Source organism: Sus scrofa, chromosome 9, assembly GCF_054392235.1.
Source record: "Sus scrofa isolate SSC_HxYL_T2T_F1_AM1 chromosome 9, Sscrofa_HxYL_maternal_Yorkshire_Landrace_v2.0, whole genome shotgun sequence".
NCBI lineage: Eukaryota > Metazoa > Chordata > Mammalia > Artiodactyla > Suidae > Sus > Sus scrofa.
The window spans coordinates 38,777,311-38,802,802 of NC_139391.1; the positions used below are offsets into that span (position 1 = coordinate 38,777,311).

At 39.5% G+C, this 25,492-nt stretch overlaps 1 protein-coding gene across 1 annotated transcript in view; it reads left to right on the plus strand.

The window, feature by feature from the left end:
• The window catches only part of POU2AF2 (POU class 2 homeobox associating factor 2), a 484,987-nt gene that overhangs the window by 73,193 nt on the left and 386,302 nt on the right, over positions 1-25,492 (plus strand). The gene's annotated exons all lie outside the window — the stretch shown is intronic.

The window sequence follows — 25,492 nt, forward strand, 5'->3', positions numbered from 1 at the left end:
CGTGAGCTGCGGTGTAGGTCACAGACACAGCTTTGATCTGGTGTTGCTGTTGCTGTGGTGTATGCCTACAGCTGTAGGTTCCCATTCGACCCCTAGCCTGGGAACCTCCATATACCACGGGTGTGGCCCTAAAAAGACCCCCCCCAATCAAATTCTTATAATTACTTAGTTAAACTCTGAGAAATCGTAATGATATTGATATGTTAACATCATAATTTTATGTACCACCAACTTCCACTTCTGCCTACTTTCTCCTGGCATTTTATTCTCTCTGCCTCATGTTAATAGTATGGGCTTTAGAAAGACCAAAGTTGAAACACAGGCAATTGCTAAACTTTCTGGATCTTTTTCCTCTTTAAAAATGGGGTACTCAACTCAACTACTTAGCGTTGTAGAAATTGAGTAAGAAAATGCCTCAAGTCCATAGTGAAGGATTGGGTATGTCAAAAATAGTAAATAAATGGTTGTTTTTTAATTATTGAAAAATTTTGCTGCATGCTAAACAATGTCAACATTCTAGGCTTTCAGATGGTTTATTAAATCCTATGTATCCAATAATCTTGAAAGTATTGCTATTATCAAGATACAGCTTATAAACAGTACAGATGTTCACAAATTGAGCATTGGTTAGATCTGCATTTTTAAAAACATGGTCCAGGGATTGCTGAAGGTCTCAGAGACTCTTATGGTGGGTTCCCAAGACACTTTGATGGGATCTGGAAGATCAAATTCCTTTCTTAATAATCCTAACATCATTTGTCCTTTATACTCTCATTCTCTCAAGAGTTTTCTAGAGGCTACATGACATATTATATCACAAGAGATTGAATGGAGAATCAAATATTAGCTCTTCTTTTAAGCCAAACTTTAAAAATATTTGCAAAAATGTACAACAGTGTCACTCTCCTCCCTAAATTTTTTGAAATACAATTATTTTTCATAAAATGTTATTTATGTTAACATGTAATTGACATTATTGGTATTTTAATGAATTAATAAAATAATTTAAAATTTCTCATTTCATTTCTGATATGTAAATTATAGCTTGTATTATTCTCTGATAGTATTGTGTGTCTCTTTTATCAGCAAGACTAGATTCTGTGATCCTTCCAGGCATATCCTTCCAGGCATAGACTGAGTCTTAAGATACTTTTGCAGCAATTATAGTACCTGAAAAAGAGTTCAGTATGTTATAGGGCACTAAATAAACACTTGGAAGATTTAAACGTTGTATGATTCTTTTAGAAGCATTATTCCATTAATTAATTCTCATTTCATGTTAAAGTGCTGAAATGTCTTCGTTATTAAATCATGAGGCAAGTCTAGAAAGAGTTGGAGAATTCTGAATATCAAAATATTTAGTTATTCCTGCAGTTTAAAAAAGCAAAAATAAGCTTCTACAATCAGATGGAGATATTTATTACTTAAAAACAAAACTTTCTCACTGATTCATTAGCTGACAGATTTCACACTCTCTGGTGCTAATTGCCTTATTTATGTCTATTTTCCATTTGAAACAGAAGTATTAAAGTGAATGCAAGATCAGATCGAGGCTATCCTGAAGGATGGTTGATTTTCTGTATCAACTCCCACGCTTGGATGACTCCTAGAAGAGGGAATTGAGACAGTAATTACTGACAGCTCAAGTTTTTGTAATTGTTAGCCAGTTAGGAGGCTGCTAGAGTATCACTAACAGGTGAAGCCCATGCTCTGACAGGCCAGTGGCAGTGGATATGAGAGGTGGATCCAGTTTCCAAATCTGGATTCAGATTTTTGGCTGAACAACAAAATTTGTTGATGGCTGGGTGTGAGGAAGAAGGAACAGTTGAGGTTGAAGCACAGATCTCTAGGCTTGGAGGAAAGGAATTTAAAAAGACTATCCACAGAGTCAGTGACAGAAGGAACAGGTTGAGGTGTTAGCAAGTCCAAACGTGTTCTGCTTGGTACACATCAGGTCAGTAAATCGGAGACCAGGTGTCGGGGCAAGGAGTAACGGCTTTTTTTTTGGAAAGCTGGCAGACAGAGAAGATGGCAGACTAGTACCCCGAATAACCTGAGTTTTTACCTGATTTAGAATACAGGCTTCTTTTATACTAAAAGAGAAGGTGTGGTTGGTTGCTGCAAACCTCCTGATGTTGGAATCCTTTGTTCTTGCAGCTGTCCACATGCGTCAGGTCATGATGTTCCCGTAAACTTTTGGAAAGACAAATGTTATTCTCTGTTCTGCAACTTTTTAATGTCCATATGAATGGACTCTTAAAGGTCAGAGCCCGGAAAATAGGCTCTCCTGTATATTTCAGGCTGTAGGTAACATTTTTTACAAAAGGTGCAGAGCCAGAGTGATTAACACAGACATCAGGGCACAAAAGTTAAAGTGAAAGAAACAGATCTAGCATGGGAGTCAGATTTGTATCAAACAGAGCTTGTGACCATCTACTATAAAGTTTAATAGACATTTAGTAAACACTGTTGATTGGATCCAGCAGCCGTGTTCTCAAAGGCAAAAGACAAGGACTGGATAGGTCTCAACTCCCACCAGCTACCTTTAGGTAGGAGGCCACTGTGCACTCTCTCATTTGTGACAAGCTATGCAGTCCTCCAAGTCCAAGTTTCTCTGTCTTTAAAAAGGGATAAGATACTACTTATTTCATAGTTTTTGTAAGAATTAAATGAGATAAGCACATGAAAATTTCGTGGAAGTCTAAAATGTGGAATGAACATTTGTTTTTGTCAGAAAGAAAAATACACATTTCTTCCTCAGTCCTTTCTGTGCAGGGTTTTTTTGTTTTGTTTTGTTTTGTTTTCTTCCAATTTTTTTGAGATATAAGTGACATACAGCACTGTATAAGTTTAAGGTATATGGCAAAATAATTTGACTTACACACATCATGAAATAATTACCACAATAAGTTTAGTGAACATACATCATATGTATATATTTCTATTAAAGAAATAGAAAAAGTTTTTTCTTTGTGATGAGAACTCTTAGCATTTACTCTCTCAACAACTTTTATAAATAACATACAGCAGTGTTAATTACATTTATCATATTGTACGTTACAGCTCTCATAACTATTTTATAACTAAAGTTTATAGCTTTTAACTACCTTTATCCAGTTCCTCCTCTCCCGCTCACTACCTCTGGTAACCATAGATCTGATCTATGTTCCTATGAGTATGTTTGTTTGTTTGGTTGATTTTGAAGTATAATTGACCTACAACACTATGTTAGATCCTTGTTACACAACACAGAGATTTGAAATTTCTATACATTTCAAAATGATCATCAGAATAAGTCTAGTTACCATCTGTCACCATACAAAGACATTGCGTAATTATTGACTATATTCCCCACACTGTACATTTCATCTCTGTGACTCAATTATTTTGTAACTGAAAGTTTGTACCTCTTAATCTCCCTCACCTATTTCATTCCTCTCCCAGCTTCCTCCTCGCTGGCAACCACCTGTTTGTTCACTGTATCTATGAAACTGTTTCTGTCTAGTTGTGTTTATTCATTTTTCTTGTTTTTTAGATTCCACATATAAGTGAAATGATACAATATTTTTCTTTCTGTGTCTGACATTTCACTTAACATAATACTCTCTAGATCAGATCCATCCTTATTGTTGAAAATGGCAAATTTTATTTTTTATGGCTGAGTAGTATTCCAGTATATATATATATATATATATATATATATATATATATATATCACATATTCTTTATCCATTCCTTTACTGATAGGGATTTTAGGTTGCTTCAATATCTTGGGTATTTTAAATAATGCTCCTGTGAACCCTAAGGTGTATATATCTTTTCAAATTAGTGTCTGTGCTTTCCTTGGAAAAAATATCCAGGAGTAGAATTGTTGGGTCACATGGGAGTATAAATTGAGGAAGTGACATTTAGACCAAGAATACACTAGGGCCCCCTTTCTTTACATCTTCACCAACACTTGCTATTTATTGTCTTTTTGAAAATAACCATTCTGAGATGTGTGAGGTAATATCTCATTGTGGTTTTGATTTCCATTTTCCTGATCATTAGAAATATTGAGCACCTTTTCGTTTACCTTTACCTGGTGACCATTGGTATGTATTCTTTGGAAAAATGTCTATTTAGGACCTCCACCCATTTTTAAATAAGGTTGTTTTTTGATTCTGAGTTGATGAGTGATATTTTTTAATAAATTAATTCTTCATGGCCACACCCACAATATATGGAAGTGGTTGAATCACCAGAGGTTGAATCCGAGCTTCACCTGTGATATGCACCACATCTGTGGCAATGCGAGATTCCTTAACCCACTGCACTGGGCCAAGGATTGAACCTGCACCTCCACAGCCACCCAAGCCACTGCAGCTGGATTCTTAACCCACAGGGGGAACTCCTTTATGAGTTGTTTTTATATTTAGGATACTAATCCCTTATTGGATATATCATTTTCCAATATCTTCTCCCACTCAGTAGGCAGCCTTTTCATTTTGTTGATAGTTTTCTTTGCTGTGCAAAAGCTTTTTAATTTAATGTAGTTCCATTTGTTTATTTTTTCTTTTGTTTCCTTTGCCTAAGGAAAGATATCAAAAAATACTGCTAAGATCTATGTCAGAGAGCTTACTGCCTATATTTTCTTTTAGAAATTGTGTAGGTTCAGTTATTATGTTTAAGTCTCTAATCAATTTTGAGGGTTTTTATTTTTGGTATGGTATGAGAAAGTGGTCCAGTTTGATTTTTGAAATATAGCTACCCAATTTTCCCAATACCATTTACTGAAGATGCTGTCTTTTCCCCACTGTATATTCTTGCCTCCTTTGTCATAGATTAATTGACCATAAGTGTGTGGGTTTATTTCTGGGATCATACGCCATGATCACGTGGTATGTATCTCAGTGATGCAAGAATTTTTCAATATCCACAAATCAGTCCGTGTGATTGATTAACAAACTGAAGAATAAAAACCATAGGATCATCTCAATAGATGCAGAAAAAGCTTTTGACAAAATTCAACACCCATTTATGAAAAAAAAAAAATAAAACCTTGGAAAGTGGGCATAGAGGGAAATAATCTCAACGTAAGAGAAGCCACGTATGACAAACCCACAGCTAACATCATACTCAAAGGTAAAAAGCCAAAAGAATTCCTACTAAGATCAGGAACAAGAAAAGGGTATCCACTCTTACCACTTTTATTCAACATCATTATGGAAGTCCTAGCCAAGGCAATCAGAGAAGAAAAAGAAATAAAAGAATCTAAACTGGAAGAGAAGTAGTATAACTATTACTGCAGATGACATGACACTATACATAGAAAATCCTAAAGATGTTACCAGAAAAATGTTAGAGCTCATCAGTGAATCCAGTGAAGTTGTAAGCTACAAAGTTAATAGATATAAATCTTTTACATTTCTATACACTAACAATTAAAGATCAAAAAGAGAAATTAAGGAAACAACCCCATGTACCATCACATCAAAAAGAATAAGATGCCTAGGAATAAACTTACCTAAAGAGACAAAAGACCTCTACTCTAAAAACTTTAAGATGCTGATGAAAGAAATGAAAGATGACACAAACAGATGTAAAGATATACTGTGTTCTTAGACAGTAAGAATCAATATTGTCAAAATGGCAATATGACCCAAGGCAATCTACAGATTCAGTGCAATCCATACCAAATTACCAATGGCATTTTTCACAGAACTAGGACAAAAAATTTTTCAATTTGTCTGAAAACACAAAAGACCCAGAATAGCCAAAGCAATCTTGAAAAAGCTGGAGGAATCAGGTCTCCTGATATTAGACTATACTGCAAAGGTACAGTAATCAAAACATTATGGTACTGGCACAAAAACAGAATTATAGATCAATGGAACAGGTCTTTGACCAATTTTGAGTTAAATTTTGTAAATATCATAAGGTAAAGGTCTAAATTCATTCTTTTGCATGTGGATATTCAGTTTTTCCAAAGCAATTTGTTGAAGAGTGTGTATTTTTCCCCCATTGAATTATCTTGGCACCCTGTGGAAAATCATTTGACCATGTAGGTGAGGGTTTTTTTCTGGGCCCTCTGTTCCATTGGTTTATATGCTTACACCATACCATACTTTTTTGATTTCTGTAGCTTTTTAATAACTTTCAAAATAAGGAAGTATGGGACTTCCAGCTTTGCTCTTTTTTTTTTGCAAGATTTGGCTCTTCAGGGTTTATTGAGATTCAACATGAATTTTAGAATAGATTTTCCTATTTCTGCAAAAGAATGCATTAGGAATTTTGATAGAGATTTATTAAACCTTTAAATTTCTTTGTGTAATATTTATATCTTAACATTATTTAGTCTTCCAACCCATGAACATGAGTTGTCTTTCCATTTATTTGTGTCTTCTCAAATTTCTTTCAGCAATATTCTGTAGTTTTCAGTATATGATTATTTTGCTTCCTTGGTTGTATGTATTCCTAGGTATTTTATTCCTTTTTGTACTATTGTAAATTGAATTGTTTTCTTTTTGGATCTCTCATTGTTAGTGTGTAGAAAAGTATCTTATTTTTGTATATTGGTTTTTTATATTGCAAATTTGCTCAGTTTGTTTATTAGTTATAATGATAATTTTGTGGACTTTTTTTTTGGTCTGCAAAAAAGATCATGTGGTCTTCAAACACAGATCACTTTTATTTCTTCCTTTCCTAGTTGCGTGCCTTTTATTTAATTTTTTCCTTGCCTAATTGCTCCACCTAGAATTTCTAGTATGATGAATAGAAGAGGTAAAAGGGAGTATCCTTTTTACTGAATTTAAAAACTATTCCATGTCAAGGGGAATAGGAACATATAGCAAACTTATTTCAAAGGAAAATCTTTCACCTGATGAAAGTCAGAGGAATTTACACAGAGACATTCTTAGACTCTTGGGTTACTTTTCACTCTCTCCTGTGCTCCAGCAGGGTCAGTGACGTAGGCCATAATCATATTAGACAAATATTCTTGGAAGAAGAGATGCTATCTAAACACTGCAGATTTAGGGAACAAGGTGGCAAGGTTCCTGCTTTCATGAAGCTTACAGTTTAGTTTGTGTGGATGTGTGTATGAGAAATAAACTATAATCAAATGAACAATAAGAAAAATTGTGAAAGTTATAAGTCCTATAGAGAACATACAGCAGGGTTGTTGGATAGGTAGTGACTAAGAGATGGATAAGGACATCTTATCTGAAGAGACGAGCAACCTTGATGTAAATGAGAGTAAGGATGCAGCCATGTGAGAACCTAGGAGCAGTGCTCTAGACAAAGGAACATAAGTGAGGTCTGAGGCAGGAACAGGTTTGGTGTGCTCCAGTAAAAGAAAGAAGGCCAGTGAAGATGGAGCAGAGAGAGCAATGACAAAGTCACAGGAGATGAAGTCAGAAAGGCTGACTGGAGCCAGATCATACAGGGCCTTGTGGCCCAAGGTAAGAATTTATTCTTAGAGTGATGTGATTTGATCTAAGTTTTAAAGGCATCATCAAAGATATTGGCCTATAATTTTCTTTTTTTGTAGTATCTTAGTCTGATTTTGATGTTAGTGTGATGGTGGCTTCATAGAAAGTCTTTGAGATTATTCCTTCTTCTTCAACCTTTTGGAAAAGGTTAAGAAAGATGGGTATAAGCTCTTCTTTGTATGTTTGGTAGAATTCACCTGTGAAGCCATCTGGCCCTAAACTTTTGTTTGTAGGGAGTGTTTTTTATTACATATTCAATTTCATTTATAGTGATGGGTCTGTTTAAATAATCTGTTTCTTCTTGATTCAGTTTTTTAGGTCTGTATGTCTCTATAAAGCTGTCCATTTCTTCTAGGTTGTCAAGCATATAATTGTTCATAGCATTCTCTTATGATTTTTTTTATTGCTGCAGTGTCTATTAAGATTTATCCTTTTTCATTTCTTATTTTGTTTATCTGAGTTCTTTCTCTTTTCCTCTTGGTGAGTCTGGCTGGAGGTTTGTCAGTTTTGTTTATTCTTTCAAAGAACCAGGTCTTGGTTTTATTGATTTTTTCCTATTGTTTTTTGAATCTCTATTTTATTGCTTTCCTCTCTGATCTTTATGATTTCCTTCCTTCTTCTGACTGTAGGCTTTGTTCTTCTTTTTCTAATTCTTTTAGGTGGTAGATTAAGTTTTTGATTTGTGATTTTTCTTTTTTTTTTTTTTTTGAGGAAGTCCTGTATTGCTATGAACCTCCCTCAAAGAACTGCTTTTGCAGCATCCCATAGATTTTGAATGGCTGTGTTTTCATTATCATTTGTCTCAAGGTATTTTTTAATTTCCCTTTTGATTTCCTCATTGACCCATTGGTTTTTTTAGTAGCATGCATACTTTGTTATTTCTTGGACTCATGGAAAGCCTGAGGTAACAGATAGCCTTCCTCAATTCCCCTTCATTTTACCTCTTTGTTCACAAGCTACAGCACTGATCTGGGAGCTGGGAATGAGGTGTATGTTGGGGCTGTGACATTCTTTTAATTTATTTGAGTTTAGCTTTCATTCAACTAATTAAGCAAATATTATTCAGTGCCTACAGTGTTAAGCATTCTGCTGAGGATATGGGGAAACATGGGCTAGCAGAGAGACATACCCTTCCCTTTTGAAACACAAATTTTTTTCTAGAATTTATTTATCTATTTTTCTTTTTTTTAAGTTTTATTGAAGTATAGTTGGTTTACAATGTTGTGATAATTTCTGCTGTACAACGAAGTGATTTGATTGTACATGTGTGCACATCAATTCTTTTTCAGGTTCTTTTCCCATATAGATTATCACAGAATATTGGGTAGAGTTCCCATTGACCAGTAATTCCGTATTACTACAGTGGGTATATACCAATTCCAAATCCCCTCCCACACCACCTGTCCCGTTTGGTAACCATAAGTTTGTGTTTTTTTTAACCATAAGTTTGTTTTTGAAAGACAAATATTATTATTATTTTGTTTTTACTGTATGTCAAATTTCACATTTATTGAGATATTTGCCCTACAGTTTACTTCATTTGACTTACAAATAGAACATGAAAAATGTGAAAGACAAATATTATTGAGGATAGAAATATTGCACAAAGTACTACACAATCTACTTCTTAGTTATATTAAATACTCAGAAGTGAAAGTACAATTATCATGGACCATAAAACCTCAGACCTAATCTAGTCTAGAAATACAGAAAAGGTTTATTTGAGGAAGTGACATTTAAACTAAAACTTGTACAATTAAATAATTGAATTAAATATTTTTGTTTATCTTTAGCTTTGAAATTCTGTGACCATATTCGTACTTCAACCAGTGTTGAAATTATTACGTTAATATCTAGGCACAGTGATGGGTTTTTTTAAGGTATAAAGTCAGTTTTTCTTTACTTCTGTTTTAAATAACAAAAGTTCACTTTTAATTAGGTTATCAGTACACATTACTATTGCAGTGAGATATTGGCTAAGGCTCTCACTTAGAAGAAAAGCATGCATCTTAGATAGGGGATCAGTTCAGTGTAATCACCATATTTCAGGGTCTGGAATTCTTTTTGCATTTTTGAAAATAGTTGACTTTGGAACTACATCCAGAGTTGATTAGCCTCAAAGGACAGGCTTAAACTCAGTCAACCTTCAGCAATTGCTGTTGGGGCCAAAGGAGAACTTTTCAGTGGCCAGAAAACTCATGTCCAGGATCTAAGAAGTTAAATTCTTAGATGCCTAGAAAGATAAAATAATAATCAAAAGTAAATTAGGGGAGCAGAGAATCAATGCAAAGGGAGGTAAAAACAATACTGCCTTTGGGGCTCTGCTTCTGTAGAGTCCATGCATTTCATTACTCTTCTTTGAACAAGGTCTTTCTTTAGACAAATTGCAAAAAAATAAAAAGAAAAAAAGCCAGGGCCCCATCCCAAAACACCAAACACTGTTCCCTGCAAGTACAAGGATTTTAAAGACCTGAGGTTGGGATGTCTCTGTACTTGCTCCATGGTTTTCCTAATTTCCTGTGTACTCATTATTTTTGGCCTGATTTACCTCATCTGTTAGTTAACCCTAATATAACATCTCCAGTCCAAATATTGAAGGGATGTGCCTGAGGGAAAATGCACACTTGTGGTGATGAGGCATGTATTTTAAATTTGAAATATCCGAGTCAGAAAATTCTACCATGGAGGCTTTCTCTATGTATTGGTGCATATTGGAACAGCTGTAAAATATGTCATTTTCTGGGTTTTCTTCTTTCTCTATGACCCAGTCATACTACTCATTTTTATACTAAAGGGAGGACACTAAAGTCTTTATCTGCAGAGATGGATGGATTTTTTAGGTTTTTGCTCTGAGACAATGCAGCTTGGAGGAACTGTCCACTAACTGTGGGAGCATACTCCTTCCTGGACATTTTCTTTGAAATCTTGGAAGAATATATATTAACCCAAATGTTCACTGATTTTTTAATCTTTCTTACAATTTGCTGATTTTGTAACCCAGTGACTGAATAAGCCCATACAGAAAACTCATTGCCTCCTAAGCAGGTGACTTATTCCATTCTTTGAATGGCTCAATCCATATACTAATATTTATGTCCCTATAATGTCTTCTCAGTTGCTCCTGTTTTATTCATTGTACTCTGCTCAAACAGGTATGAAACTGGAATTTTGGCCCATTTTATTACATGAATTTAAAAAACACTGGAAGCTTCTCTTCCTGGCATAGTGATGTATAAAACAAACAACCCATGCACACAAATTGTGTAAATAGTAACTTCCTGGTCAGTTAGAAAAATTCAATGAAAAGAAGCCAAACAAAAACAGAAGCAAACAAAAAACACCATAAAACAAAAAATCCAGTCTCAAAGTTGCTGCAAGAATGTGTGTTTCTCTCACAGCAAGTATTTCCTACCCAAAGACAATGCTGGGGAACCCTATATTCAATCGCAAAACCATGCATACACAGTGCCAAGCACAGGGGCTAATGAAGCCAAGAAGAGAAAGAAAAGTCATGTGTGGGAAGTAATTATGCTGAATTAGCTGCTCTTCTTGGATCAATGGTGAGAGCAATAAGTGAGGTGCCCTTCACAGGGAGACAACCAGGGCTAATGCCTTTTTAAAACCATACAAGTTCTCTCTCACATCAGTAGGGGTAAAGGCATATGTTTAATGAAAAATAATGTGCTATCCTCATTATTATTATCCTATGCAAATGCTTGCACCTAAGCAAGACTGTCTAACACAATGTACGTTAATTATAGCCATTAAAACAGGAAAGTGTAGAAATACAGATGATGAGTACTTGCATGTTAAATGTAGTTCAGCAAGGTTCTTTTTTTCTTTGCATTTTTAAAGCAATGTAGGTCCTTAGAACTAGAGGGGAGATATTTGCATTATAATAAAATATATACATATAATATAAATATAATGCCAGTTATTATTAATTTTTGACCAATTCAGTTGCTCTCAGGATTATGCTAGCTTTTACTAAAGCACCTATGAGCCAATATCCTTGCACTATCCCATTTAAACCTCAACCCTTTAAGGTAATATAATACTTTCCCCATTTTATAGATGTGGAAACTAAAGTTTTGTGAAGTTAAGCAAATTGCTCAGATTCAAACACTTAGCGAGTGGCAGAACCAGACTTTGAACTCAAGTGAAGTGCCTCAGGGTTGAGGCATGAAGGCCTCTGCCCCACACCCAGTTGGTGGGTGAGGAAAGGGGACCAACAGAGAGGAAAGCAAGATGGTGACATTGTGTCTCTCTTAAGGGAAGATTTGTTATCTGGAAGAAGTATCTTCTGAGATGAGGCTGGAAGGACAAATAGATTAAAAAAAATCAAGTGGTGGGGAGCTGGAAGACAGGAAGAAGTGCTCTATGATACATCCTTGTAGATGGAGTACCGTGAGGATGGCGGTGGAGGGGAGTGACGTAAGAGATTGTATGTTCCAGAGATGGTTGCAATAATATCTCTTACTCTACATGCTTTTCTATAGCCTTTCCACTCCTCAAACACCAGGTGGAGTCTAATAGCACTTGTAATCAATATAAAGTGATGGAAGTGACAGTGAGTGCTTTCTGTGGCTTGGTCACAAAGAATAATACAGCTGCATTGTTAGCCAGGACGTCTGCCTTTGGAGTCCTGAGCTGCCACGGAAGACATCCAGTGGCCCTAAGGTTGTCAGGCTGTGAGGAAGTCCTGGCCACATGGAAAAGCCACTGGTATCAAAAACCACTCTGAGGTACCACCTTACACCAGCCAGAATGGCCATCAGCAAAAAGTCTACAAACAAGTGCTGGAGAGGGTGTGGAGAAAAAGACCTGCATTACATTTTTGGTGGGAGTGTAAATTGGTGCAACCACTGTGGAAAACAGTATGGCGATTCCTCAGAAAACTAAAAATAGAACTACCATTTGATCTAGCAATCCCACTCCTGGGCATCTATCCTTAGAAAATCATGAATCAAAAAGACACATGTACTCCAGTGTTCATTGCAGCACTATTTGCAATAGCCAAGACATGGAAACAACTTAAATGTCCATTGACAGAGGAGTGGATCAAGAAGATGTGGTACATGTACACGATGGAATATTACTCAGCCATTGAAATGAATGAAATATTGGCATTTTTAGCAACATGGATAGACCTAGAAATTATCACGCTAAGTGAAGTCAGTCAGACAATGAGACACCAACATCAAATGCTATCACTGACATGTGGAATCTGAAAAATGGACACAATGAACTTCTTTACAGAACAGATACTGACTCACAGCTTTGAAAAACATGGTTTCCAAATGAGAGAGGTTGAGGGGCAGGGGATGCTGGAGGTTTGGGATGGAAATGCTATTTCATTGTACAACTATAAATGTAATAAATTCATTGAGTAATATAAAATAAATAAATAAATAAATACCTAATGAAAAAAAAAAAAAGCCATTGGTAGGTACTCTGGCTGACCGTCCCAGATAAGGTCCCAGCTAACAGACATGTGGCCCCATCACAGACATCAACCACTAGATTTAAGAGCAGAGATGCTTCCAAATAATTCCAGTCTCTAGCTGTTACCTCCCTTCAGGTCTTGAATTCTTCCCAGCTGAGTCCCCAGACATCGTGCAGCAGAAACAACTGTCTTTGCAGTGCCCTGAGTTCCTGATTCAAACAATGGTTATTTTATGCCACCGAATTCTGGGATCACTTGTTATGCAGCTGTGGCAACTGGAGCAGGTAGTTGTATTGCACAAAGAGTTAACTAAACATGTCTGTAGTTCAGAAGAGAGATCTGGCCTGGAACTTTAGTCCCTGGAGTTTTCTGCATGGTGGACGATAGCCGAGACTTAAGAAGACAGGAGGTAATCCAGAGGAGTGTATAGAATTAAACTAAAAGCAGGCTAAGAATGGAACCCTGGGATATATCGACATTGAAGAGGCAGGAGAAGGACAAGGAATAAAAAGAGACCAAGAAGGAGGCATCAGAAGATGGAACAAAACTGGGAGAGAAATTTATTAAGGAAGGCGAAGGAGGAGGATGTTTTATGAAATACAAAGAGATCTGCACTCTCAGATGCTGCAGAGAGAGCCCTGGGAATGTGACCATGGGTTTAACAATAAATAGGTGCCTTGTCCAGGGCAGTTTCAGAGGGAAGTGAGGATGAAGGGCAGAGTGGGATGTGGTGAAGCATGGGCATCTTGCATAGTCAGTGCTTAATCAATATTTGTTGAATGAATGAATCTGAGGTGATGAAATGGAGACAAGTTGGTTACAGATGGAAGAAGCTAGAGACAATGGGCAGAAAGTGAAGGTGCTGGGAGTCTTGGTGAGGGAGGGGAGGAGAAGAAGATTTAGTGCTGGGACCGGGGCAGTGGAGGCAGGAAGCTGCGGTATTCTGCCCTCCCAGTAGCTGGGATGGCTTATGTGGAAGCCCCTACATATACCCCATAGTGGCCAGAGCATCCTTAAATTTCCAGCCTGGGGCTCCTTCCACTGCAGCACATCACTGCCTGGGTGACCATGACGTGGGTGAGCTGCCAACACTTCCCAGAACATGCAAGTCTTTTATTTAACAAGAGGGTGGGGGTTGGGGGGAGGAGAGAGCAGTCAGCCAACTCTAAGACAGGTCACAAACTGTGGGCTAATATACAAGTGCCATGGAAAAATTAAGAACATCTATTCTGAGAGCAAACTCCTTCTTGCAAAAGCCTATAACACTTTATAATTCAGATTTGTTCCCCCAATCACCCAGTCCAGCCCAAATATGCCGCTTCCTTTGTGACTATACTGCAGGGCAATCCTTTCAAGCCACTTATATTCTGATTTTTCATTTACACCCAGGTTTAAAATCAAAGACTTTTCATTGACTTTACAGCTTCTTTTTTTTTTGGCTGTGCCCACCTCATGTGAATGTTCCCAGGCCAGGGATTGGAACCCTTGCCACAGCAGTGACCCAAGCCACTGCAGTGACAATGCTGGATCCTTAACCAGCTGTGCTGCAAGGGCACTCCTACAGTGTCTATTTTATATTGTTAATTTAAGCTGGTTTTGAGGTAAATCTGCCTGTCACAGATTCCCGACAAGTGGCTCAGGGATGAGTTATGCCAACAACCTGATGTTTACGAAATAGGGAGACTCCTTACCTGAATATACATTATGCTTCATATTAAAGGGATAGTGTTTTAATCTGGTTGCTTTTCAGGCTCACTGATTCTCTGTTAGGCTGAGGTCTGTCCTGGGATGGAGAAATTCTAGGTCACTGGAAAAATTATGAAAGTTTGAAGCAAGTTAGGGAAATGAGTGAATTATGGATCTTTGCCAAATCATGTGCCTAAGAGCCAACTTATAAGAACTAGGACAGAAAACTCCTTTAAAAAAATAATAATTCAAAGTACTATTGTCTTATGTTGCTTGCATGGAGATGGATTCCTCCAGGCTCTTATATCCTGAAGTAGCTTCTTGTGAGAGAGAGTTCAAATCTCTATTAATAGCAAATAATCAGTTTGTTCTAAAGAAGAACCAGCCTCTGAGTCTTCTCCATGCCCTGGGACCTTGTTTGCAGATAAATGCCCGAAACTGGTATCCTCTTATTCTGCCACCGAAGCCAAGTAAAGAAGCTGCCAACAACATGCCACATCTCTTGCCAAATCGTCATGAGACACAAGCATTTCCAAATTTGCCTCTCCCCATCTCCCCGAACTAGTTATTAGCCGAAAGAACACATAAATACTCCAGATCATCTTTTCCCAGACTTAACAGGTATTAGTTTACAAAAACTATCTGTCTTCCCATATGGTCAATGGCTTCATTTGAGAAGAGTGCTCAAGTCTAGGAGTTGTCGGAGTGGCCTCCTATATTGGGTTCCAGAAGAGGCTTTCTAGGATGGACACCCAGTTTAGAGAGAGCCCAGTCTGTCGGTAGTGGTGAGTTTCCAGGGGTACCCCTGCAGAAGCCTTTCTTCCTTCTTCTGTAGTGCTTGTTTTTTTTTTTTTTAATTTTTATTTTATTTTATTTTTTGTCTTTTCCTAGGGCCACACCCGCAGCACATGGAGGTTCCCAGGCTAGGGGTCTAATCATAGCTGTAGCCTATGGCCTACGCCACAGCCACAACAATGCGGGATCCAAGCCACGTCTGCGACCTATACCATAGCTCATGGCAATGCTGGATCCTTAACCCACTGAGCAAGGCCAGGGTTCCAACCTGCAACCTCATGGTTCCTAGTCAGATTCGTTAACCACTGAGCCACAAAGGGAACTCCTTCCGTGGTGCTTGTGATGGTTAATGTTCTGTGTCAATTTGACTGGGACACGAGTGCCTAGATATTTGGTTCAGCATGGTTCTAGGTGCATCTGTCAGAGCATTTCTGGATGAGAGTAAGTAGATGATCCTCCTCATTGTGGGTGGGCTTCATCCAATTCTTTGGAGAACTGAATAGAGCAGAAAGCTGAGCAAGAGAGGATTCACTCTCTCTGCCTGATGGTCTTCAAGCTGAGACATCGTCTTCTACTGCCTTTGGCCTCAGACTGAAACTGGAACTTGTACCATCAACTCTACTGGTTCTCAGGCCTCCAGATGGCAGATTGTGGCACTTCTTAGCCTCCACAGCTATGTGAGCCAATTCCTTAAAATCAATCCACCTATCCATCAATCAGTAAGTTTGGTAACTAAGTAAATAAATATCTCCTACTGGTTTTGTTTCTCTGGAGAACCCTGGCTGATACAGGGCACTTGTCAAGCTTTTCCCAGTCCATGTGCAGGCTTCGACAAAAGATGGGGATCTTGGCAAAGCCAAGGTGTCTGCAGCTATGGTGGGAGCCAGCGTTTCACTCACAGCAGGCCCCTCTTTCCTGGCACTGAGTGGGGGTTTTCTTCCAGTCACTCAGATGGTTACAGTGGTGGGGGCCATCCCGTGGCACCATAATCAGCCCCTATCCTCCCTCCCATCTTTCTTGGGTGGTTTGTTGTGAAAACTCATTCATAGGGAGTGCCTTATAAATGTTTAGAGAAAATGGAAGCGAGAGCAGATGACCGACAAATTGGTCTTCAAAGCAATTTGAAATTCTTGACCATCTGGGTTTAATTGTCTAGTTTGTGAATTATTTAGGCTCTTTAGTGCTAACCTCTCGAACTATTCACCTTCTGGCAGGTTATTTTAGTTCTAGTGAGCACGTTGCTTAGAAGAGGGTAATGGGACATGGGAAGGAATGCAAATAGAAGTGTTGGGGGCTACTGCTTTCTTCTTTCTGGTTTGATGGGATTGAGACCTAGGCTTAGAGACTATTCCTGGGTTTTCTGGTGACTTTTACTAGGGGAAAAAGATGGAATATGCCCCATCTCCTCAGCTCAAAAAGATCAGTTCCCATTCTTATGCTGTCACAGCTTAGGAGACATGCATGTCAGCAAGTGTGTTAAAAATGGCAACAAGTAATTTTGCATCTGCAAGATGGGCTTGGGAAGAGGTGGTGTGAGTCTGCAAAAGAAGGATACTTTTTGTTGTTGTGTTGTTCCTGTTTGTTTTGTTTTGTTTTGTTTTGGTCATGCTCACAGCATGCAGAAGTTCCTGGGCCATGGATCAAACCCATCCTAAGCCACAGCAATTACAATCTGGATCCTTAACTGCCAGGTCACCAGGGAACTCCCAGGAAGGATATGTTTTAAAAATTTGATTCAGACACTCCAATGCTTGTTTAAAATTTATTTGGTACAGATGAACTTTTTCCACAAGAAAATTAAATAAACTTTGTGATAGTGATTAGACAGGTACAAGATGATACCATAGAGAAAAATCAAAATGAAGAGTTAGGAGGACTGGGCAGTGGTCTCAGTTGGGCCCATGCTTACTGTATGATCCCTTCCCACTGCTTTGTTCACCCCTTCCCCCCTCTGGTCTTCAACTTTCATGATGTCTATGAATAAAATGAGGAGATGTGAGATTTTCAAACTGTCTGCAGGGATGAGGAGGGTCTGGGTGGGGGCTTCGGGTCTTTGATTCATATGGAGAAGTCTTCCATGCAACTCGAAGAAGTTTCCATAGCTAAAAAGCTTACAAAACCTTTGTTAGATGATCTCCCAGGTTCTTCTTTCTCAACCATGGAATTTTGCTCCATTATTTCAGGACTATTCACCTTGATTTGTCCATGGGTGGGGAGGGGAGAAGACACACCTAGAAGTACTTACAAGTGGCTGTGTTGTTGTTAGTTCATTCATTCACTGTGTTTTTTTGTTCATACACTCATTCTGCTCCCCACTTTATTTCCTCTTTAGAAATCGCCACTGCAGTTTTAAAAGTTCCTGTCAGAAACAAATGGTTAAGTGTATCCCAAGTTTTTTCTTTGTGGTCTGCCCCCCCCCCACCCATTTATTTCTTTAAATGTTTGATTTTATTTTGGAGTTTCCCGAGTTCCCAGAATAGATGTTATTTTATTCAGAGAAAGCATACCAAAGATTTCCAAGTCAAAGATAAGTGTTTTGATTTTCTTCTTACCATTTGGCATGCTTTTTAGCCCAAATGAGAGACAATTCACTGAAACTTCATCTCCTGAACTGAAAATTACATTTTTGCACATATTATCTCATTGGGGATAACTAAGCATCCTCATAAACCTTCTCTTCTCCAGGTGGAGTTGATCAGAGTGCTAGGTCTTGCTAAAGGACAAAAATCTAAGTCTTTTCTTATCTGACTTCATGACTTTGTGTGTGTGTGTGTGTGTGTGTGTGTGTGTGTGTGTGTGTGTCGGGGACTAAAAAACACATTATGAAGCTTTAACAAGTACAAATTCTTTAATCCTTGGTGTCTCAATCAGTCTTCATTCTATTGGAGTTTTGTTTCTTTTGATGAATATACAGTCTGCTAAAAAATGAGCCATTTTTTAGTGTCCATAAGCCAGGTCTGTGTTCTCAAAGGGTGACTTGAAGCTGTACTGACAAAGGACACTATTACCTAAAAAGTAGGACTTAACTTTTTTATAAAAAAATATCCTAGGAGAACCTCATAAGGAAAAACATTAAACTCTGTTCTCTGGTCCTTAAAATGATTTTCATTTTTGCATCTAAGATTCTATAATGCTTCTCTCACTAACCAGGGCACAAAGTGGGAAATATCCCTTATTCATAGCTAGTGAATCCCCTTCTATCGGCTTTCAGTAATTTTTTTTTTTTTTTTTTTTTTTTTTTTTTTTTGCTTTTTAGGGCCGAACTTGCGGCATGTGGAAGTTCCCAGGCTAGGGGTTGAATCAGAGCTACAGCTGCTGGCTTACACCACAGCTCACAGCAATGCAGGATCCTTAACCCACTGAGTGAGGCTAGGGATCGAACCTGCATCCTCATGAATCCCAATTGGGTTCGTTAGCTGCTGAGCCATGAAGGGAACTCCTCAGTAAATCTTTTATAACTAAATTTTTATAAGAAGTCCCTAAGATGAAAGTCACATAGCAAGTACATAGTCAAGCATGGACATTAATGAACCCATTCATCTTTGTGAGATTCTCCCTTTATAATCTCAGAGCCATGTCCATTGTCCTCAGAAGCAGTGGAGAGCAATGCTTTATTGTAAAGCCAGTCATTAGCAAATCAATGTAAGGGAAGGCATTCCCATGTTGTATGTTCCTCTACATCTATGTATATAGGTATGTATATATGTATATAGGTATGTACATATCTATCTATCTATCTATCTATCTATCTATCCATCTATCATCTATCATCCATCTATCTATAATCTGTATATCCCCTCACTCTGCTGCAAGCCCCAGGAGTACAGGGATTGAGTTCGCTCATCCCCATGTGCCCCATACACTTAACCAGGAAATCAGACAATTTTCCTTGGATTTGGAATATTGCAGCCATTCTACCCCCATCCCCTTTCCCTCCTTTGGAAATTCTGCTAGCACTTGAATGGAACCAGACTGAGAGAGGTTTGGACTTAAGCAGAATTATCTGGAGAGTCTTGTTTCCTGGAATCTGGACCATATGGCTGCATAAGAGTTCCAAACTTCTATTAGGCCAAAACAAAACAAAGCAAAAACAAAGAAACCATCTCTGAATAGAGGGTTGGTTCGCACTCTGGTCGAAGAGAGACTGGTGGCGACCAAAACACTTAGAACAGGATCTACTAAAAAGAGACAACAGACAAATTAAAAAAAAAAAATCTTGCCCCAAGAGAAGAGAAGCAACTTTCTCCCTGCCACCCCAGCAGTGGAACCCAATAGCTCTCAGGAGTCTGAGCTGTGATATCATGATGTCTGTTCCTGGGACTAGAATCTCATTGAATTTACTGCTTTTTCAGTGTTGCCCCTGAATTTTGGCACCTGTAGACTAACTGGCCAATTGGCTGAATTTTTTACTGAGCCTGAACTTGACTTTGAAGGTCTAAGGAGGAAAGACAATGCAAGAAAGGATCTGTGAAGACCTTCCTGGTGTGCCTGGCTTGTTTAGACTTAAGCAACAAGGGAGAGTCTTTCAGCAGCCCCTTCTGCTCTGGAAGATTCATCTCCCTAAAGATGACAGAATGCGGCTGGTGCTCCATTGCCCCCCAGAAACAAAGTCCAGCTCCTTCGTAGAACTTTCAGCCTTCTCACTGCCAGGGCTCAACCTTGCCTGATTTCACCCTTCCTACATTCATATCCCAAAGGGAACAATTCCTTATTCCACACAGGCTTTTATTCTCTGTGTACCACACACCTCCTGCACTCATCACCACCCACACACCGTGTATCTGCGAGCCTTTCCCATAGTCTTCATTCTGCTCTATAACACTCACTTTCCTATCTCTGCATTTCTGGATCCTACCTTTTCTTCAAGACCCCTGCCAGGGTACTTGTGGATGAAACCTTTCCTGATTTCCAGGCTCATATTAACTCACTTACCCACCTATAAGCTGGAAGTTCTCCTCCTCATCTGGAACCTGTTACTCATTGACATGGTTTATCTCTCTGGGCTAATTCTCTGTTTGTACCACCCCACCCGCCATCGGGGCGCATTCTCTGCCTCTCTCTGTCTTGTTCCATGCCCCAGGATGTGTTGCCGATCTTTAAACACTTTGTCAGCTGGCTTTTTAGTCTGCCAGCTTCCATTTGGTTTCAGCCAATGGGAGACTCCGGCAGGAAGATCAGGTTGCAGGGAGGAGAGCCCTTCCCTCTCTCTCCCTGTGTAGCACTGGATCTCTGCCAGTAGCTGCCTCCTTCCAAGATCTCAGCTTCTGCCAAGTGGCTTTTCCACTCCTTGGCTCTCATCAGATTCCAGCTTCACTCTTTCCTCCCCTTGCTTCTTGAGCCACAGAACCAGTAATGGTCACTCCATCACTTCTAGATGCCTCAGCAGCCCTTGATTATTTCTGGAACATACGCACATGTCTCTATGTAGTCCTTTCATTAAACTATTTTCATCTGCACCATCTAGACTGAGGTATGTATCCTACTGGGACCCTGCCTGATAAACTCCCTTTCCAGATATTCTTCGGGAAGGTGTTATTTTCATGGAACCCGGAAGGGCTCGGGAGTGAGGCTTTTTGAGCTGAGGTCTGCCTCTCCCTAGTGTGGAATATTGGACACTCCCCTCCCCAAACTTTGTTCCAGTTTTAGAGTTTGTGAAATGACAATCTTGCAAGTTTATTTTGAGGATCAAGTGAGGTCGTTTATGGAAAAGCTCTTTGTGTATCTTTGAACAGGATTCAGAGCTGTTAGGATTCATCCTTCAATCCTTCACAGTGTAGTCAGTACCTAACAAATGAGCTGTTTATTATAGATTTGTGGAATGTAAGGAGGGAAGAGTCTGTCTTTTGTGTATGTCTCAGAGTCAGTTATCCAGAAGTGTAGGAAGCAGAGGATCCACCTATATAGGGTTTGCCGTCATTGAAGACCAAGACTATGACCCACAGTCAATGGAGCCCCAAAAGAGGTGTTTCTGGCCAAGATCTATTTTGTTCAAATATTCTACAGCCATACTGATTTTTAATCTACCAAGAAAGAAGTTTTATAAAGATCCATTCTGAACTTAAACTAAACAGTGGTGGAAGTGATGGAAAGGGAAAGACTTCTGCATGTTGACTTGGGGCCTGGGATGAAACCAACATGGCTGTAGGCAAGACTTAGACTTAATCAAACATTGGGTTCTTTAGGGAAACTCTGGGCCTTACTGCAGACACCTCTTAGCTACCCTGCCTTGGTTTTGGAGTCACTAGCATCCCTAGCTGCTTTCATCTGAAGAGATCACGTGCACTTTTCTCCACAAGTGTGCAGAACAAACTTTGGAAAGCTGGCACACGTTCTCCATTGTATTTAAAATGGGCAGTTGAGGACCATGATGAACATGTGAGGGTGTCAGTGTGTTTTCATCAGAACACAGATTGTAATGGGCTGAGCAGTGACCCCAGAGATATGTCGAGTGCCCAGAAGCTGTGCCTGTTACCCTATTCAGAAAAAGAATATATATGGATATAATTGTGCTTAGGATCTCAAGAGAGAGGAGATCATTCTGGATCACCCGAGTGAGCCCTAAATCCAAGGACAAGTGTCCTCACAGGAGACAGAAGAGAATCGACAAATGAAGAGGAGGTGCACAGGCAAAGATGGAAAGCCAGAGGGTGCCAACTGCCACCCAAAGCTGGAAGAGGGGAGAGATGTTTCTCCAGAGCTTCCAGAAGAACTAGGTCCTGCTGACGCCTTGAGTTTGGGCTTCTGGTCTCTAGAATCGGAGACAATAAATTTTTGTTGTTTGAGCCACCAAGTTTATCGTCATTTGTTGCCCTGAGTATCGGGCAAACCACGCTTGCAAAAATCCCAAAAGAAAATCCACTATAGGTCGTTCTCAGTGAAGCTTAGGTGTATTCAAATAATTTGGATTATGAAAAGTGACAGTGTGGCCTCCTCAAGGGGTCCAGAAACTCCAGACAATGACTGCCTCTCTCAATCTTTTGGGTAAAAAGGAAAAGGAAATCAACCCAGTTCTCTCAGAGCAGACGAGTATCAAAATAGTGCAAAAGACATCGGGAATGGAGAATATGACACATTCCACTGCCAGAGGTGTTTGGAGAAATGACAATCCTCTCATTTGGTAAAGGTGGCTGAAGCCACATTTGAATATGTTCCGTTGTAAAATAAATAATCTTGGGACCTAAATGGCTATGCTGAAAAGAGCTGCTGAGGGATGCCTGAGGTGAGAGGCCAAAGAGCTGTCCTGATGGCATTTGTGGAAAAATGCTGTAGAAAACTCAGGGAAGCGCTAAAATAGTGCCTAATCAGAGTGGAGCCAGGTGGACTTGGCAATTTCTCATCTGTGTGGGGAAAAAAATCCCAAACCCATTCCACGCGAACGTCTTTGTGAGGTGCTTTGCGGCTTGGAATCACTGCTCTGTGCAGCATTTCTTCCTTCCAGTGGAAAGCGAGAAACTGTCCATCATTTTACAACTCCTCTGTCTCCCTCTCACAAACCAAAGAAAATGCCTGGGGGAATTTATTCCATTTCCCCCTATAATAATTTATCTTTGAAAACCTCAAATATTCCTGTGATTGAATAGCAATGCTCTGTAACAAATCTTGTGCGTCGGCCCACGCCTCTTCTACGAAGATTTCTCAGAGTTGGATTCAGAAACAGAGCCTTTACCTTCTTCTTTTCCTTCTCTTCAAAATTCAAAACTGGGGAGTTCCTGTCATGGCGCAGTGGTTAATGAATCCGACTAGGAACCATGAGGTTGCGGGTTCGGTCCCTGCCCTTGCTCAGTGGGTTAAGGATCCGGCGTTGCCGTGAGCTGTGGTGTAGGTTGCAGACGAGGCTCGGATCCCGCATTGCTGTGGCTCTGGCGTAGGCCGGCGGCTACAGCTCCGATTCAACCCCTAGCCTGGGAACCTCCATATGTCGCAGAAGCGGCCCAAAGAAATAGCAAAAAAAAAAATTCAAAACTGTGGGAGTTCTCGTTGTGGCTCCGCCTGTTAAAGACCCAATGTTGTCTCTGTGAGGTTGTAGGTTCAGTCCTGGCCTGGCTGCCACAAGCTGTGGTGTAGGTTGAAGACGCGGCTTGGATCTGGTGTTGCTGTAGGCTCCGATTAGACCCCTAGCCTGGGAACTTCCATAGGCGGCAGGTGCGGCCCTAAATAAAAAAAAAGGGGGGGGGCGGGGGGAGATGCGGCTAGGATCCTGCATCGCTGGGGCTATGGTGTAGGCCCCATTTGCAGCTCCGATTTGACCACTGGCCTGGGAACTTCCAAATGCTGCAGGTCCTGCCATAAAAAGAAAAAAATAACTTCAAAATTATGAAGTCTTCTAATTTCGTAACATCCTCATTTGGGATATAAGCACATGCAACACAAATGGCAACTTTTAAGGGGTATTGACAGTGGGGTCACTAAGTCTATTCCCCTCATAGGGGACTAGCCAGGTAGGACCCAGAGACCACGGCTGGTGTTAAGTACAGCGGGGTCACCCAGAAGTAGATCTGAGCAAAAGCTAATTTGAAATTGCCTCTTTCTGGAGGAATGGAAGATTGATAGCCAGAAAAGCCAGTCCAGGCATCTAATCTTGAGCGCTTAGAGCAGAGCAAGTGTTCAGGGGCCACGTGAAGGCCTGAGAAGGCTAGGAGCTTAAAGCAAGGTGGGAATGGGACTTCCAGGACTCCTTTCTCTTTGACGCTAGCCAGGCAGAACTGGTAGTTCAGCGCCACTTAAATGAGCCAAGTCAGGCCAAATGAGAACAGATTTCGACAGTCGTTCTATCCTGTCGTGTCCAAGCCCACCCAGTGAGAATTGATGCTCCTTTTTTTTTAACTCACTAGAGCCCCTACTGTATCAAAGATTGATTAAAGTTAATTAATTAACTTTTAAACAATAAATGATGCCTAGTTTGGGAACTAATATGACTAAATTCATTTCAATTATTTGATAATTAATAATCTATATGACAAATTTAAGTTAAGGGACATAAAATTAATCAGAACTACCTAAGTCAGACCATTTACTTTTCATGTCAAATCATAGGTGCCTCTTGATTGTTGTTTTCACAACAGTACCCTTTAAAGTTCTTTTCCTTTCACTTTTTACCTTGTTCCCTTTTAAATTCTTACCTGTCAATGATTTTTAACTGATTTTTAAAAACGGCAAAATCTCTCTCAAACCTCTGGACTGAAATGCTTTGTGTAACACTGAAGGATTCCTTTACTATGGTTCTTGTTATCTTTGCCGTATGTTCTGACCATGATTTTCTGAGTACCTTTGAAATGTGATCACCTCTGGCATATCAGAAAAAGAAAAAAATAAAGAGACATCTTGTCTACCTCTCCTAGTTCCCACAAGGTCCCCCTGAAGACACTGAGCATGCCTAGGTCCAGATGCAGATGCATAATATGAACTGCCAGTGAGAGCAGGAGTGAATAGATCAAGCAACAAAGAGAAGGCAGCTAAGCAAAATGATGCATGGCATCTAGCAGAGAGAAGGCCACAGCTGGGGTGCGGTGAAGCACCACGCACTGTTACAGCTGGAAGCTGCTGTGCAGATGGCAGCTAATAATACAAAGCAAGCATAGGATCAGATTTACTTCTATACACAGAACTGCACCACAAGCACAAAGAAAAGACAAATGCAAAACCCCATTCCAGGGTGGGGATGAGTGGCTTGCACTTTGAATTGCAGAATTGTCCTAGGAAAAGAAATTTAATGAAAAAGAAACATTTGGAGCTTAGCTATACTTGGGGGGATTCCACAAAGAACTACCTACAGCAAAAAGCTTCCAGATATTTCTCCAGGTTTTGTATCCCAGAAGTCTCTTGCATCTGAGTTAGCTACCAAATCTGCAGAAATCTATTTAATAGCAAACCCTTCACTTGGGAGGAGAGGCCCTTATAACACTCATTAGAATATTGGCAGAGGTAGTGGCTCCTTAGTGAGTAGTGGAAACTATGTGGTATTCCAACATTTAAAACAAATTATTATTATTATTATTGTTATTATTTGGCCATCCAGGGTTTGGGGTTGGTAGATGCAAATTATTACATTTAGATTGGAGAGGCAAAGAGGTCCTACTGCACAGCACAGGGAACT